At 36.1% G+C, this 19,203-nt stretch overlaps 2 pseudogenes; one reads left to right on the plus strand and one right to left on the minus strand.

Moving 5' to 3' along the window:
- Window positions 1-1,726: 1,726 nt before the first annotated feature.
- LOC131177927 (glutathione S-transferase 2-like) lies at window positions 1,727-4,767 on the plus strand (annotated as a pseudogene).
- Window positions 4,768-13,692: 8,925 nt separating this feature from the next.
- LOC131177928 (methylenetetrahydrofolate reductase (NADH) 2-like) overlaps window positions 13,693-19,203 on the minus strand; it is a 37,296-nt pseudogene continuing 31,785 nt past the window's right edge.

Below are 19,203 nucleotides of genomic sequence, written 5' to 3' on the forward strand. Positions count from 1 at the left end.
AATACTTAACATAACAAAATTATTAGATTGTCAATAGATACTAGAATTGTGGGAACCAAATACATGCAACTCTTGAAAATTTGGTGTATTTTAGAAAGAATTTAATATGGGGTGGAAGGAGTGGTATGTGTGGAAGGGATAAAATTTATAGTATGGATTGCAGTTTCAAATGTATGAGACAAGTATTTTTATAATACAGAAGCATGGTGCAAAAGTGTTTGCCCAATTTCTACTATGTGCCGGTGTTTGCTCTCAACTCATCCATTTTACTCAGGTGTATAAGAATAAGACACTCATTGAGTAATCCCATTATCACATAAATAATTTTATTAGAGTCTGAAACTTTTCACAATCGAATCATATTAGAGTTCTATTTTAATTCTTTCATTCCATTTTGATCCAATTTTGATTCCGTATTTACCATGTAAGGCAAAATCCAAATAATCATTGAGTTTGAAAGTGTTATATAATTATTTTATTATAAATGCTGAAACAAAAGGAGTTGCCATTGTTCCTTTAATAGTGCCATTGTACTGTTTCTCTAATAGTATCATACTTAAAAAAAAAAAAGAAACCCAAAATTAATGCATATTTTAAAAAGGTTATTTGGTCATTTCAATTTTTATGGACTTTACAATTGACTACTTTACTATTGTCACATCGATTTTTTTTTCTTTAACTTTCGTGTTTTTTTTATTTATAAAATTATTATTACTAATTTATTTTGATTATACATCAATTTTAATTTTAAATTTTTATTTATTTATTTAACTCTAATTATGATTCAAATTTAAAATTGCATAATTTTTTTTAGAATAAATCCAATATGGTATAATATTAATATCGATATGAGATTCATTGAGGTTGCGACAAGGAAGTCACGAAATTAAATGGAATAAATAAAAGGACTCTAAATATTTATAAATTGAGTTACTTTAAAGAAGTTGTAGAAAGATTCCTGAAAAAACTCCCGCCACGTATAATAAATTAGAGAGTGCCATAAATATTATGCTTAGGGACCTTGGATAACACTAGCTAATTATCACTTTAATTTCAATGAATTTTGATGTAAAATTTAAGAATTAAATTGAAATTTTAACTAAATAAATTTAAATAAAAAAGTATGTTAGTTATTTATACTTTTATTGTAATAGTTATAAATTATACCCAGCTCATATCAAAATAACTAATTAATTAATTCATTCATTTTTATGCAAAATTTCATTATATATAGTTAAATCTAAGAAGAATAATATGTAATGAATGTTTTCAAAGAGTTGTTAGATAAACATTGGAATTTTTTTTTTATTAGAAGATAAACATTAAAATCGTCCTCTTTCAAATTTAATTCTCAAATAGAATTGCACTTCAAATCCCACAAAGATTAGAAAATCAAAAAAGAATAATGTGTAATAAATATTCCAAAAAAATTTTCAGATAAACATGTTTATTAGGAACTTTTTTTTTTTTTATTTAAACAGAAGATAAACATTGAAACTTCATCTTTCAAATCCAATTCTCAGATAGAATTATGTTTAGAATCCCATAAAGATTAGGTAATCACTTAGAATCCCATAAAGATTAGGAAATAATCCCAAAGTTAGAAAATCAAACACAAACTCGCTCCCTATATATTTCCCCACAATTAAAACCGAAAATCAACATCTATTCTGATAACACAGAAAAGAGAGAAAAAAAAAAAAAACAAGAAAGAAAGAGAGCAAAAATGGAATCACAACGCAACAAGGAACCACCACTCTGCGCTAATGGCTGTGGCTTCTATGGAACAGTACAGAATCGGAATTTATGCTCCAAGTGTTATGAAGAATACCAAGAGCAAGAAGAGAATGCTTCTAGTTTCTTACATGGGAAAGTTAAATGCTCAAGATTGCTGAAGCATCATCAGCGTAATATGTTACTGACAGAAGTCTCGAATGTCTCTCCAAAATTTAGAAGAGGTGGTAGAAAGGAAAAGGGCTGGGCTTGATCCTTGATAAGGAAGGTACCATTAACTATTAAGCTGGACAAATTGCTAAAGATTGAGAAAATTTTAGAAATATGAACTGATACCAGAGTTGTTGTTTGGATATTATAGCTTGTCAAGTTTTCATTTAGTCATCTAGTGGTGGTAACTGTTTTAGGTCAAGGCTCTGTTTCATTTTTATGGTTTCTGTCCTCAGTTGTTTTTGTTGGTTTGATTTTGTGTGGGGTTTGTGGTTGGTGCTCCCTTAGGTTTGGGTGTATGAGGGATTGCCTTGAAAGGTCTTAGTTTGGAGCCCTTCCCTGCCCTCTGTTTCCCTTCCTTTTCCATTAATAAAATTTTCTTTTTTGCTTATAAAAAAAATAATAAAAATAAAAGCAGCGACTTCCTTAATAGCCCAGCTTTCTTTGGCTGCTGAAACTATTGTTGTAGAATCAAGTGATGAAGCTGTTTCAGAAAGCACAAGGAATCGGTGCTAGGATTAATGGGGTTCAACTGACGTTGTGGGAATGTGTTTTAATCAAGCAAATTGATGGCATCAGAAAAACTCATCTTGAAATTTATGGTTGATCCAATGCCAGCTTGTCCTTCAATTAGGCTGAGGCAAAAATCTGCGTAGATGACTTTTCTTTCAAACTCTGAAATCCCAGCTAGAGGCCAAAATAAATCTTCCCCAAAGGTAGAAGAAACTAAACAAACCTATTTAAAAAAAAATTAAGAAAATTAACTAGAAGAAAATTAAGAGAACACAAGAATAAAAGAGGAAAAGGCTGCCGCCACTCAAACAAAGGCGCCCAGTAGCGCTTGAAATCAAGAAAAAAAAAAAAAAAAAGAAGGACCTGCAAAGAAAAAACTAAAGAGAGAGCTAGAAAAGAAAGCTTAAACAATATTTTATTGAATTCCTTCAGCTTCGTTGATGCAACCTCCAGGGGATCAAAAACAATTTAAAAACTGACAGCTTTTAAATTAGAATTTGTTACCCATACTCAAACAGTATTCATAATATTTGGGATGTGGACAAAAATATTGTGAAGCTATGAGAATGATGAGAGGCAAATAGGGAAAATAATGGAAGAATTGAACAGTTTCATGCATGAGAAGATGACAAATTTTCAATTGTCGTAGCCAATGCAGGTTTTCTTAACCTTAGATTGTTATAATCAATAGTTTGACCTAAATTATTGCTATAGAAAGTCTTTTGGAAAGCTGCTTTTGAACAACTCTAATTTGGTTTCTATTACTTGTTTTTTCACTGAGAAATTCAAGCTCCATTGTTTTAAGGGTAAATTATTTTCACGATCACTTTCACTCAAAAGCTCTTCAATTTGTAAAAAATTTAATTTTTGAATTTAATTATGATAGCAATTAAAGATTTTGGTAAGCAAAGAAATCACTATATATTTAATTAAAAATTGTTTTTCTATATATATATATATATATATATATGGCTTTGAATATATATATATGGCTTTGAACTTGGAACGTGTAGAAGAGTGTGGAAATTCTCTCTCTGTTCCCAAGTCATTTTGATATGGTATTTCGGTTCTCTCTTTCTCTCTCGGTCTCTCTTTCTTTACTTCAAGTTTTGAATTGAAAATTGATAGAAATTGTTTGATTGAACTTCAAGACAGTTGAAGAAGATCCCAAGAAGCTCAAGCTCTATTCCTACTGGAGAAGCTCCTGCTCCACCCGCGTTCGGATTGCTCTCAATCTCAAAGGTTCTACTTCTTCTTCTTCTTCTTCTTTCTGTTTCATTGATAATAAATGAAGCATTTCAATTTGATTTCATTTTTGCAGGCCTAAGCTTTGACTATGTAGCTGTTAAGATGGCCAAAGGGGAGCACTTGACTGCTGGTGAGAAACCCATATTTACTTGACAATTTTAAATATTAAGTTTTTATGTTTAAAGGAAAAAAAAAAAAAGAAAAATTGTTGGTTGCCTGCAGAATATTTGAAACTCAATCTCTTGGCTATGTGCCTGTGTTGGTGGATGGTGACACTGTTGTTTTCGACTCTTTTGCCATCTTAACGGTAAGTTTATTTTTTATTATTATTATTGTAAACTTTTGGGTTAATTCCAGAAACACAACTAAGGTTTTCTATAATAAATATTTTGGTTCTCATTAAGAACTAAAAATGCTAATTTTGAAACAGTAGCATCCAAAATGTATTTTGAAGCAAAGGTCAGTAGTGTTTCTTTTTTCACTTTTTGCTACCTTTTTCGCAATTAATCATAAATATTTATGTTCCTTTCTTTCTCTGTTATTTTTTGTGGGTTTAAATTGGTAATACATGTGTACAGTATCTCGATGACAAGTATCCACAGCACCCATTGCTGCCTCATGATCTTCAGAAAAAAGCTATTAATTACCAGGTTAAATCGCATTTCTTTAGCAATTAAATTGCAAATTGTGTATGTCTTATGTGTTTATCTTATGTTAGTATCCTGTTTCTTGATTTACTTGCACTCGACATAGTTTATTTGTCCTTGCCTTTATGTTTTTGCCTCTTTTCACTGCTATAATCATTTTTCTTTAATCACCTCTGGTGTAGGTAGCAAATATTGTTTCCTCAATAATACAGCCACTTCAGAATCAACCTATGCTAGTGAGTTTCCAATTGGGATTATTGCATCTAAGTAGCTCAATTAAGAGGAAGTATTGCATCCAATTTTACAAGGAACAACTTAGCAGCCCCATTGGATTATCTGTGTTTTTCTGGGGTCTCTCTTTTTGCAGAATTTTGTAGAGGGAAAAGTCGGTCTTGATGAGTGTAGAAAGAGATAATTCTCATTGATATCAATTAATCTGTACATGGGTATATATATACAATTGATTCCTATAATTGTGTTCTACTAATTAGGAAGAAATTCTAAATAAGAAATCCTAAATAAAAATACAGAATACAAAATATACAGAGAAATAATATAGTGATTGACTTTCCATAACACTCCCCCTCAAGTTGGAGCATAGATGTTAATCATGCCCAACTTGTCACAAATGTAGTCAATCCTAGCTCCATTCAGAGCTTTTGTGAAAATATCTCCTAACTGCTCTCCAGTTTTGATGTGTCCTGTTGAGATGATCTGTTGTTGAATCTTTTCACGAATAAAGTGACAATCAATCTCAATATGTTTGGTCCGCTCATGAAACATCGGATTAGAAGCAATATGAAGAGCAGCTTGATTATCACACCACAATTTCACAGGCAGGGAGGTCTTAAAACCTGTCTCATCTAGTAATTGAAGTATCCACATTACCTCACATACTGATTGTGCCATGGCTCTGTATTCGGATTCAGCACTAGAACGAGAAACTACACTCTGCTTCTTGCTTCTCCAAGACACCAAATTTCCTCCAATAAAAACGCAATATCCAGTAGTTGACCTCCTGTCAACCTTAGATCCAGCCCAGTCGGCATCTGAAAAACATTCAACATTCAAATGCCCATGATTACCATATAGCAAACCTCTTCCTGGAGCGCCCTTCAGATAACACAAGATTTGTTCCAAGGCTTCCCAATGAGCAACAGTTGGGGAAGACATAAACTGACTTACCACACTAACGGCATAAGCAATGTCAGGACGAGTGACTGTAAGGTAGTTCAATTTTCCTACCAATCTTCTGTATCTCTCTGGATCTTCAAACAACTCACTATCCCCTGCTAACAGTTGTAAAGTTGGAGTCATTGGTGCGCTACAAGGCTTAGCACCTAATTTTCCTGTCTCTGTCAATAGATCGAGGACATATTTTCTTTGAGACAAGAAAATACCCTTCTTACTTCTCATAACTTCGATACCCAAGAAATACTTTAACAATCCCAAGTCTTTGGTCTGAAACTGAGTTTGGAGGAAGGTTTTAAGAGATGAAATACCTGCAGAGTCACTCCCAGTGATGACAATGTCATCCACATAGACTACCAAGAGAATTAGACCAGCCTCAGATTGCCTATAAAATACTGAGTGATCACACTTACTCTTTTGCATACCAAATTCCTGTACTGCTTCACTGAATCTCCCAAACCATGCCCTAGGACTTTGTTTCAAGCCATAAAGAGACTTCCGAAGCCTACAAACTTTACCCAACTCCCCCTGAGCAACAAACCCAGGTGGTTGCTCCATATACACCTCCTCCTGAAGATCACCATGAAGGAAAGCATTCTTGATATCCAATTGATGCAGGGGCCAATCATATGTAGCTGCTAAAGAGATAAACAAGCGAATAGAAGTAAGTTTAGCTACAGGAGAAAAAGTATCAGAGTAATCAACCCCATATGTCTGAGCATATCCTTTTGCTACAAGGCGTGCTTTTAACCTAGCCATCGAACCATCAGGATTTACCTCATCAGATATACCCATTTGCAACCAATAGCTTTCTTACCAGTGGGCAAAGGCAATAGTTCCCATGTACCATTAGCATCTAAAGCCTCCATTTCCTCTTTCATAGCATCACACTAGCCAGGATGAGACAGTGCCTCATCAACAGTATTAGGGATAGGAACAGAGTCTAAAGAAGTAACAAAACACCGAGAACAAGAAGACAATTGATTATAAGAAACAAAAGAAGAGATAGGGTAAGTACATGAACGTTTACCTTTACGAAGAGCAATGGGTAAGTCTAGATCAGAATCATGATTAGTATGAGGCATAGGATCTCCCAACGAAGTAGCTGGTGGAGGATCTGAGTCAGGAATCTCCAATCTCCTGGAATAAACATGAACAACGGGAGGTCGAGTAGGTCTAGAAACAGAAGGAACAGGCTGTGGGGGAGGACTAGACATTGGTTGGACAGTATATATTAAGAGATCATCCTCCTCCCCCTGATTCTCATACACAGATGATGGAGGAAAAAATGGAGTGGACTCAAAAAATGTGACATCTGCAGAAATAAGATAACGATTAAGAGTAGGAGAGAAACAACGATACCCTTTTTGAAGCTTGGAGTACCCAAGGAAGACACATTTGAGAGATTTTGGATCCAATTTAGTAACCTGTGGACGAACATCACGCACAAAACAGGTTCAATAGGGAACAAAGATTTTGTAGGAAACAAAGTAGTATAAGGAATATCCCCATTAAGGACAGAAGACGGCATACGATTGATCAAAAAACATGCCGTAGAAACTGCATCTACCCAAAAGTGTTTAGGTACTTTCATCTGAAAAAGAAGAGCACGAGTTACCTCAAGAAGATGATGATTTTTTCTTTCGGCCACGCTATTTTGGGATGGGGTATCCACACAGGAAGACTGATGAAGAATGCCATTTTGTGTCATATAAGGCTGAAATTGTGCTGAAAAGTATTCTTTGGCATTGTCACTTCTTAATATGCGCACAGAAATATTAAATTGAGTTTTGATTTCATTACAAAAGGCACAAAAGATAGAAAACAACTCAGAACGATTCTTCATTAAATATAACCAGGTAACACGAGAGTAATCATCAACAAAAGTAACAAAATAACGAAATCCAGTTTTAGATGTAACAGAACAAGGACCCCAAACATCAGAATGAACTAACTCAAAAGGAGATGAAGCCCGTTTATTGACTCTAGACACAGAAGGCAAACGATGATGTTTTGCAAACTGACACGACTCACATTCTAGTACTGATTGTAACACCCCTCACCCAACTACAGTGTAGCCGAGCGAAGTGTGTCACACTCTAGTTCACTTCAAATTATGATTAACTTACCTCAAATGGTCACTAATTGACCATTAGAATGTTCACTAATCATTTCATAAGCCAAGTCCAATTTTTACTCCTAAACCCTAGCTCAAATTCATGGTTTTGTACAAACTACCCTAATTAACTAACTAATTCAATATCCTTATATTTATATACTTTAAACATGATTTCTAGTTCACTCCAAGTCCATCAAAAACACTCAATCCTATTCCTTCCTTAGGGCAGCCGAAATTCATGGTATACATACACATGAATTCTTTTCATTTAATTTACAAATTCTTGTTCACTTTAAGTCCTTAACATGGAATGAAAGGGATTTAGGTATAAATATGCACTAACCTTGAATAGGGCAGAATTTTCCAAGCTTGAACTTCACTTTCTTTCCTTTTCTAGGCTGCCAAACACTTTCCCAAGATGAGTGGACAAGTTTTAATGAAGTGAAGAAGGGATTTTATGGTGGAACAAAGAGAGAAATGGAGCTTGAATGGAGTGTTAATGGTGGAACCTCTTCTCTCTCTCTCTCTCAACGTTTTTTAGGCTGCCCAAGGTTGAAGATGCAGATTGGTTTTTCATATTTTTGGTCTCTTTTATCTCTTTTAACGAGTTTAACAAATTGTAATTGGTGGAGGAAATTTAAATGACATCATATGATGTCATAATTAGCATTTTCTTTCATTTTCTTTTCTTCTTTCCTCTACTCATTTCCAATTTAATTTTTAGCAATATTTATTCATATTTTATGTCATAATAATTATTTACTCAACTGGACAAGTCGGCCAAAAATCGTCTCTGAAGGTAAAATGACCAAAATGCCCTCCGTTTGGCTTAACGGGTCAAAATTGTCTGTACCGATTGAAAAATTTTTCTAAATATTTTCTTGGCATTCTAATGTCATAGGAACCTCAATGACCCTTCTCTGGAGTCCCAAAAATTATTTTATGAATTTTTCCTCGGGTCTAGGGCTCCTCGTTGCGAGAACCGCAACTTCCCTCTGGTAACCCATCGCTTGGGCACCGACTCATTTGACTTGGTTGTATTTTATTTCTAAAATTTTTACTAAATTTTTCTTATTAATATTTGAGTTAATTATGGTTCCTGACTTTAGTTTAAATATTTTTCCGGACGTTCTAGCTGTCCGGACCGACACCGGTCACCGGAACAGTAGAATGTACGGAGTTGCTACATTGAGGGTGTTACACTGATAAAGACTGAAATTGAGGACACAGCTTCTTCATGGTAGAAAAAGAAGGATGACCCAATCTACAATGAGCTTCAAGAGGTGTTAAGGTACTGGAGCAAACAAGTGACCGCGGTACATGATTTTCCAGAATGTAGAGACCACCTGACTCGCGTCCTCTACCAATAATCTGCTTCGTCGTAAGATCCTGAAACAAACACTGGTCAGGAAAAAAGGAAACAGAACAATTTAAGGTACGAGTAAGTTTACTAACAGAAAGTAGATTAAAAGAGAATTTTGGTAGACACAAAATAGAAGACAAAGAAATTGACGAAGTCGGGTTCGCAGTTCCAGAACCCATGACACAAGAAGTAGAACCATCAGCTAAAGTAACAGTAGAGGAAGTGAGATTAGACTGAAAAGCAGATAGAAGACTAGAATTACCTGTCATGTGATCTGTCGCACCAGAATCAATAACCCATTTGGATGAAGAAGACACAAGGCATGTAGTGGATTTACCTGACTCAGCGATCGCAGTGACAGGGGAACTGGTAGGCTTTAGAGATGCCTGATACTGGGAAAATTGTGCAAAATCCTCTGCAGATACCAAAATAGTTTTCTCAGAGGAAGATACTGTAGAAATCTCTGCTGCCATATTTGCCATCTGTGATCGCTGATTTTTTTCTCTGAAGTTGCGGACAATTATATTTTATATGGCCAGGCTTATGGCAATAATAACAAATGACTCCTCTTGAGTCCTGATTAGAACTAGCCTCTCCATTACGCTGATTACTTCTGTTGCCTGTAATTCCTCCTCTACTTCCTCTTCTATTACCCTGTTGTCCATTTGGATTACGACTAATAAGAGCACTACTGGCAGGCTGTGAAATTGAGTACTCTCTGTACGAAGGACCCGTGTGAACGTTTCATGCAAAGAGGAAATCTCAGAACTGGAGAGAATCTGAGATTTAGCAGTCTCATACTCTGAAGGAAGGCCTGCAAGAAAACTCATAACAGCCAGTTGCTCCTGTTGGGCCTGCTGAACTTTCACATCAGGGCTAAAAGGCAACAATACATTAAGTTCCTCATATACCCATTTAAAATCCATAAAATAAGCCGTGAGAGACTTATCCTCTTTCTCAGCACGGTAGAATGCCTTACAAACATCATAAATAAGGGAAATATTCCCTTTACCAGAATACAGAAAATCTAAGTAATCCATCAATTTCTTAACAAATTCACAGTGATTAATTAAACTAATTACCTCACTATGAATCGAGTTCCGAAGCTGCAAAAACAACCGAGCATCCTCCCTTAGCCAAGTTTGTCGTGTATCATCAGTGGGTGGATCTTTAGTAAGGTGATCATCCTTATCAATGCTACGCAAATAGACCCTAACAGTTTTACTCCACTCCAAGTAATTCGAACCATTAAGTTTGTGTTCCGTGATCTTAGTCATCATCGGAATCACATCAGAAATAACATTCTTATTGTCTGCCATTTGTTGAGACAAAGAAAACTAACCGAAACGCTAATCCAAAGTGCTTATAGCAGCAAAATAATCCAAAATCACAAATCAAGCAAATACCGAAATAGGATCTGAAAGCCAAACCTCAGAAGTCCTTTAATGGTTATACTAGATCAGGCAACAGCACACAGTGGTGGAATGAGGGGGTTGAGATGATGCCGGCGATGTTGATCGGGTTGAAACGGCCGGTCGGCGGCCAAGGTCTCTCCTGAACTGAGTAGTGAGAACAAATAGTCACCCTAGATTGATGACCTGCTCTGATACCATGTAGAAAGAGATAATTCTCATTGATATCAATTAATCTGTACATGGGTATATATATACAATTGATTCCTATAATTGTGTTCTACTAATTAGGAAGAAATCCTAAATAAGAAATCCTAAATAGGAATACAAAATACAAAATATACAGAGAAATATTATAGTGATTAACTTTCCATAACAAAGTGATTGACTTTCCATAACAATGAGAAGCTTGCTTGGGCTCAATATCACATAGGCAAAGGCTTTGCAGGTAAGATCTACTAAGCCACAGTTGAACACTTCCATCTATTCAAAGCATTTAAATAATAAAGATAGCTGTAAATTTTAAACAGTTGAGTTGTTGATAAAAATTCTGAAAAAAAGAAAAAAAAAACATCATTGAAAAAAAAGAAGAAGATATAAATTGCTTTCTAATTTATAGGTTGGCATAACATATTAGATTTACAATTGATTCACATTTCTGGCGTGCGAAACTTTTTCTGTGACTTCCAATTATCTAAAAGCAAAGAGATAAGCTACCTTAAGTTACAATCTTAACACAAATATCCATCTAAGCATCATCATCTTATCAAACTGTTAATTGGACTACTTGTATGGTATTGGCGCAGGACAACAGATACATAATTTCAATCGAACACATGAGAAATGTCTCAAAATATTGGTTTGTGGACACATTGATTTCAAATCTACACCATGTATCATCAGTCATAGATTTGTCATTGGTAGACCACATCGAGAACATTCGTGACAAGGTGAATTCTAAAATGATTTTAATAAATCTTTAATAACTAATCGATTTGATATTGCAATGCACATATCCACTAAGCATTTCTTAATTGTTAAGTGATGAAGTGAAGAGCTCATATGGATTATTGGATTACCTTTAGTTTTATTGTTTTTGAGAAGCTCGTAGTGTGCATAATTTGTTGCTTAATCAGTTGATCATTGTCTTAGCTTTTTCAATAATAAAACTAAACAGTGTTAATATCAGATGCAAGTCAATATAGAAGGCCTATAAATTTAGTTATTTGCATCTAATTCAGCCTTCAAAGAATTCCAATCGTTAACATCCGATTGTTTGTGCTTCTTTATCGGAATTTTGGTTTGATTCTTTGCTCGTGCGGTCTCAAAGACTTGAGAAGTCTTTGAAAGATCATCTTTGGAAGATATGCAACCGGAGATGAAGTTTTCTGGTTTATTTTTATTTTTTTATGCCTCTTTCTTTCTTATAGAATATACGTAATTTTTCTGCACACACTTCTACAAAGATGGGATATAAAGGGTTCGCCAATCTATCATAATTTTATGAAATGGGAAAAATATCCTACCCACATCTTTTCTCATGAGAGAAGTGTAATGTGGACTTGTTATTTTGTTACATCATCTGTAGATAGAAAAGGAAAGGTACACAATTCTATGCACAAGTAGAAAGTGATATTTGTCAAGTCAAAAGCTAAAATTTCATCGGTACATTATTTATGTAACTGAAGGATTTGTTTGATTAGCACATGCACCAGTGAGGATTACTGATTAGCTAATGGACATATTGACTAAAAAGGAAAAAATTATTTACTGGCTTAAATAATATGAATGGCACCATCTGGTCTCAAAACTTGGATTGAGCTTCTGGGATTACATTATGGAATTGGAGCACTAGAAGTTGGGATTTGACAGGGAGTGGTGAAAATTTAAATTGCATGTGGCACAATAATAAACTCATATCCACTATAGAATGACAATTTGTGTTAAATTATTTGGTGATTTGACTATTTTCTTGAATTTTTTGTTTGCAAAGTGCATACATATTTCTAGCGACATGATTCATCCAAAGAAATTAAAAATTCAATGTAGATATGGTAGTATTCGATGCCCGAGTTCTTGTAGTAGTCATATCAGATTATGATTAAGCGGCTAATATATATATATATATATATATGTATATAATGAAAATTAGTCTGTAATGAAAAGAGAAGAGAAGTAAATTCTACTGTATGAATGAAACTAGAAGGTCTTTGACTTTTAGCTACTAATTTTTGCTGTAAATATCATTGGGGCTTTATCTGTTTTCCGTCACACTCATAGCAACCTTTGGACTCCCTATCTAATTGTTCTGAAGAGTTTCTTCTTCCTCACTTATTTGTGCAGACTCGTTCCTCTCTTCTACCGAGGTTGTATGCAGATACAATGAGATACAATCCTTCCGTAACGCTATGCCCGAGAAGCGACAGATACCCCTCCATCCAAAGACTGCTAAATCAATTGTAGATTTTGAAGGTACAAAGAAGAACAGTAGAAGCATAATGAGTAATATGTGGTTGAAAGTGGAGTTTCTAGTTTATTTTCTTTTCTGCTGTGTAATGTGCTTGCAGCAGAATTTTATTGATCCTGTAGTTCTTATTTTGACCAGTTTAACATCAATGATCAAATGAGCACTAATTCCACTTTGTAGGCTATCAATTGTCGAGAATTGAAAGAAATTCTTAGGTAAATTTTTAACTATTCTTAAATTATGAATGATACGCCATAAATCTATTATAGCCACATGATAAACTTTTAAATTTAGTGCCAATCCCTGCCATCTTTAGTTAAGAGTCTAACCATTAGGGGCTAAGGGATTACTCTAGTAGTTCAATCATACCCTCAAAAATTTCCAAAAAAAAAAAAAAAAAAAAAGAAAACAGAGGAGAAGAAAGAAAGAAACAGAGCTAAGGTTGTTTTGGAATCTGGGAGAGCTAACACCGAGGAGGGCCAAGATTATCAAAGGGTAAAATCCATAGCTTCAGCTTTATGACTATGCAGAGGAGTGTGGCAACTCAATAAAGAATGGTAATTAATACATATGCATTAGGCCAGTAAATTTGCTGCCACTTGAAATGGCTTTTGCACCATAACCCGGAGGGAGGTGTCAAAATCGCAATGAATTATTTATTACATATCATCAAGAACTCAAAAACACCACAATGAAACAGAGCAATGTTTAAACTTATAATAAATACACCATTTTGAGTGGCTTTAATGGGATCTTAGAAAATGGAGGAGCAGCCACAGCAGCTAACCTCATAAATCAGCAAAAGCCGCAAAAATATCACCATCTATGTAATCATTATCTACCAAGCTGACCTAAAGGTGGCTGCTCTGCATCTGCAAAAATTTAACATTGTATGGTTAATAAAAATTGAATCCTTGCCAAAAGATCAAGTGTTCATGGGGAGGGCATGCAATTTTTGAAACAAGCTGAAAACGTGTGTACTCAAAATTGTAACAAGATACATCTTTAAGCAATTTTCTGGATGGATCATCCTCTGGGTACAAGGAAGCCCAACCTCTAGACAGGGTTTCAAAAGCCTCATCCTTCCACACATTGAAGTCGGCGGAATCAACCACGATTGGTTGGATAATCTGCTTTTCTTGGGAAGACTCCCGTGTTACCACATTCACATCATTTGACCGACATTAGAAAGCAAAGTCCCTCCTTTGTTCACATGACTACATAAGTTATTAGAGGGAAGGACTTGCACTTGTCAACAAGAACTTGTAGCTTGTCGGTGGAGCAGAAGAACTCCAAATAAGCTTTCGATAAACATATCCTTCGGTCCTCCCCAACTGCGGGCATAAAGCAAAAGTGGATAAATGAGATATGTCCTATGTAATTTCACACCCAATTAAAATCTAAGTCTTATTTTCGAAATATAAAACTCTAAACCCAGTTCCAATTTTCCACCGGAAATCTGAATCTCTTCTTGAGAAACAAGATTTGCAACAGAAGAAATTCTAAACCGTTAACAAGAGCACAGTGTGCCTTCTTAATCAAGAGCATTCAACTTACGAGATGGGCTAGCGTAATGCCCTCATTCTTTGAGAATCAGAAAGATTTTTTCAAGTTTGAATTTGTTCATTTGGAATCTGGGTTCTTCTACTTCATTTTTATTTATTTTTATTATTTTTTCCTCTCTTTTCTTTTTTTATTCCCTTCCGTCATTCCTTAAGTCCCATAGGTTTGATCCTGTAGAATCTATTTTGCAACCCCAAAGAACTCAGGGGAGGGGTGACTCAATGGAGTAACTTTAACATTACACCAAAGCCACCCTCTTATAACAGAACCAAAAACCAAACAAAATTTAAAACACCGCTCAAATCTTAATCATTTTATATATAGCAGCATCCACAATGTGATGATTATATTTTTTATTAAGAATCCTTCATTGCCTATTGCAATTAAAAATTAAGCAACCCTATATGAATAGGAGGAAAATTTGTGCTGCAAAACCCAACAGAAGCACTTCCAAAATTTTATGATCATCAAAGTTAAAGTAATATAATAGCCTATATGTTCTTTTGATTTGTCAGGTGCTTTGTACATGTCTTGTAAATTTTTGAAACATGATTCTTGTGGTGTATTAGAGGACATAAAACACATAAGCACACCTTTTTACTTACCAACAGATGGAGAATTAGATTTTTCCCCATTGACAGCTAGTTGACTATTGATAGTCAAGAATCCCTTCAAATTGATCTTCCCAGTTGTTCATTAATGATCTTTGACTCTGGTTGAAGGCCATCCAATTCTGACCAAGGGATAATTTTCAACTTCCCAAGGCAATGTTTTTTAAATTTCTGATATTCAAAAATTGCAAATGACATGAGCATGTGTTGTCATAATTGACTGGATTAAAAGAAGAAGAGAGCGCAGCTGATAACTTATTATGAGTAGAAAGTACGTCAAAAATATCTTCAATACTATTCAATGGAGTTGCACATTCATCGTGAAGTTTCTTGTCACGGGCATGTGCTTGCATGAACTGCCCAAAAAATTAATGGCTTGAGTTACTGTCGCAAGGGATTTTGCGGTCGCCTGGACGATCACTCACCGAAGTGGGAAAGAGTGAGGAGTCGCCACCTTAGTTTTGAGGGTAACTAAAGAAAACCATTTGTGAAGATGAATTGAAATAAAACCACTTCAAAACAGAGATTCTAGGTTCGGGGTCCGTAAACGGGTGGGGAAGGTGTTAGGCACCCCACCTCGTCCCTTAATAAGGGTAAGTAGATTTAACTTTGCATTAGTTAGAAGGGCTTGAATGGACATGTTGATCCTTTTAACTAAAGGAGCATTTGATTTTTCACTAAATTTGGATCACCCAGATACATAAGTAAATGAGACAACCTTAGTGAGTTACTGTTGCAGGTTAATCTTATCTAAAAGAACTATTTTATTAAAATTTAATTTAAGAGTTGTATAAGAACTCTTCTCCGAACTCTTTAATATTTATTAAAATTTTGAGTTGAGATCGGATAAGAACTCTCCTCCGATCTCTATTAAATCATTAAAAATTTTGAGTTGAGACCGGATAAGAACTCTCCTCCGATCTCTATTTAATGCTTATTAAAATTTTGAGTTGAGACCGGATAAGGACTCTCTTCCGATCTCTATTAAATATTTATTAAAATTTTGATTTGAGACCGGATAAGAACTCTCCTCCGATCTCTATTAAGTATTTATTTAAAATTTTGATTTGAGACTGGATAAGAACTCTCCTCCGATCTCTATTAAGTATTTATTTAAAACTTTGATTTGAGACCGGATAAGAACTCTCCTCCGATCTCTATTAAGTATTTATTTAAAATTTCGATTTGAGACCGGATAAGAACTCTCTTCCGATCTCTTTTAAATTAACAGGAACCTGAATGGGATCTTTCCGATTTCCCGAATTTTAATTTCAGCTACATGTCATAAGGTCCTAAAGCTAAGGATTCTGGCGTTCTAAGGTGCCGGGATAATGCTTCTTTTATATAATTGATATTTTGTGACTAAATAAGAGAAGCTGGACTGAATTTTGCTGACTTCCCCTAAGGTCACTTTACCAGTACCTACTAATGTCCGATCTATTCTGTTTTGTTTACTTTGGTTTTATTTCACTTTATGGCATCTTGACGAATTGCCGTTTACGTCAGCCCAATATTGTGGCTATTTTCCTGACGTGTTATTCAGGCTCTCTCTCTTAAAAGAGACCCTTAAGTTGCAGCTACCAACGTTTTACCCAACCACTTACACGTTACTAGGAGATAGAAAACTTGCATTCAGAAATGACGAAGGTTAATGAAATGATGGACTGATCGCTAAAGAAATAAACTCGAGAGTAACATTCTTTAAGGTTCTTTGGCACTAAATAAACTTGGGGAAAATCACATACATAAGAAGAACAAAAAAAATGCGGAAAGTAAACGTAAATACTTAATAAAACGGCGATATGAGCTCTTACCTGTAAGGAGCCAAATCTATTGAAATAACTATGGGGTGACAAATAGTAATAAGACAGCGGACTGATTAGCTTGAGGGCTGATGTTCGTTGTGAAATGAAGGGTACTTAGCTAAAATGCAATCAGATTAAGATAAAAACCGAGTGAAATGAAGTTGAGCTTGGATAATGGGAATGAAGACAGAGAAGATAAAGGGCTGAAAGTGAGAGTGTGACCAGATAATGAACAAACTGAAAATGTAGAGTTCCAGTATTCAGAATCCTTTTCAAGAAAACACTTCAGAAAACTAGTTTCAAAAGTCTTTCTAATCAAAACTTCAAAGTAGCGAGTAACAAAGCTGAATCAAGTTTGAGTTCTTCCGCTATAATAACTACCTCTCTTTTTGTCCGTCCCTTGAACAGTTTTCATGCAGGTATTTATAGGAATCGGGTGCTCCCCATGAAGGGTCAGGATTTATTTTGAGGGAGATGGAGGGTCAAGATTTCGAAGGACATGATCGGATGTTCAGGAATTAAAGAGAATCAAAATGAATGGCTGAGATCACTCTTCAGAATATTTGTCCTTTTCTTCTTTCAATCTGACGGTCCCAAATCTTCTCGTCCGGAACGATCTGAGGGCTAAGAGCGAAAGACGCTGGTATTGTCGTCTTCTCTCTTGATCCAAGGGTTCCGGGTTTGTCCTTACCAGTGAGATCAACGGTGGGGATTGGGATGTACAGGACTGTCATGACATACCCTGGCACCTGTCAGCATTGCGGGCGATTCTTAGGCGTGCGGTGGAGATCTAAATGCGCAACGCTTTAACTACCTCGGCTCTGATTCTGACGACGGTTATTGGGATTTGTCTTATTCTTTTTGCCTTCCGATCTTCCCTCTTTCTGATCTCTTTTACATGCTCTTTTCCGATCTTTCATGCTGGTCTCCCATCTTCCGATCTATTATTCCGATCTTTCCCTTTCTCAGGTCCGGTCTGGTCAAAGCATTAATTGTCCCTCGATTCCCGAAGCGTTCGCTTCGTGTTCTGCTCAGCAATAAATGCTCATTTTCCCCTATATATACTCCTGTCGACAGAGACATTTCTTTCATCTGATTTTCCTCTCTTCCTTCTTTCTTTTCCAGTTCTATTGCTCGTGATCGTTAAGCCATGATTGTGGTTTTTGATCCCTCTCCGATGGACTTCCTTATTCCTCGACTGAAAATTTACGACCCCGGTGATCGCATAACCTTGTCTGATGATGGTGAGAGGACTGGGTTAATTGACCGATCTGGATTGCGGACCTCGACCGTGCCGATCCCGAGTTGTTCAACTGGCATGATCGACAAACTGATTTTGGCCGAGCAAATTGCTGATGCTCCACTGACCCTTGGAGGTTGCTTCCTCAAGTTCATTCGGCTTCTCACCACATTGAGTGTTCCGACAGCGGTTTCCTTCCACATTGGGTGTTCCGACAGCGGATTAAGCTCCGGTCGGCGACACCCTTGGGATCAGTTATAAACTTGGGACTCTTTAGATAGGATGTTCCACCGGTCTCTAGAGATCGCCCAAATGATGTAATCCTTCATTGTAATCCGATCCCTAGAGATCGCCCAAATGATGTAATCCGATCTTTTGGAAATAAAAATCTTGTTTCTCCAATTATTATCTTATTAAATATTTTCTGATCTCTGATATATTTGTCCGATCTGGTTCCTAACAAAACGACTCTTAACTAATCCTTCATTCAAAATATTCAACTTATTATGCCGATCTCCATTTAACCGATCTCCTTGGAATGTTCAAGAGACATGTCAGAACAGCTGGCGAATCTCGTTAACCGATGCACTACCTGGAACCTCGTGAGCATTAAATGCTCGGACTAGTATAAATAGGGGTGGGGGGGGGGTTAGCCAGTTGTTCTCTCATTCCATTTTCAGTCTCCTGCTCACAACTTCGAAGTTCTCTCATTTTCTCAAGTTCTTCCGACGCCGATCAGACTCCGGTAAGGGCTTTGATCTTCTTTTTAGTTTAAGTTCTTTATTTCTTTTGAAAATGAGCAGTGCCGAAGGTCAAAGAGCGGCGAGTCCTCCTTCCATTCAGTTCTCGTGGTCGTCTGACGAAGAAGAGGTGGTCGGGCCAAACGCGCAAACAGAACCTCCTAGGGCCTCTGTTCCAGCTCGGGGGCGGATCGGACCATCAAGGCACGTACCTTCTTCAGGGAGGGAGAATCTCCCTATGGACGAGCTGCCATCGATCTTACAAGAGTCCAATCTACAATCGTTTAGCCAGGAGTACAATATTCGCCCTGATTCTTGGATGGCCGACCTGGCTCCCGGG

The sequence above is a fragment of the Hevea brasiliensis genome, chromosome 2 (genome assembly GCF_030052815.1).
Source record: "Hevea brasiliensis isolate MT/VB/25A 57/8 chromosome 2, ASM3005281v1, whole genome shotgun sequence".
Lineage (NCBI taxonomy): Eukaryota > Viridiplantae > Streptophyta > Magnoliopsida > Malpighiales > Euphorbiaceae > Hevea > Hevea brasiliensis.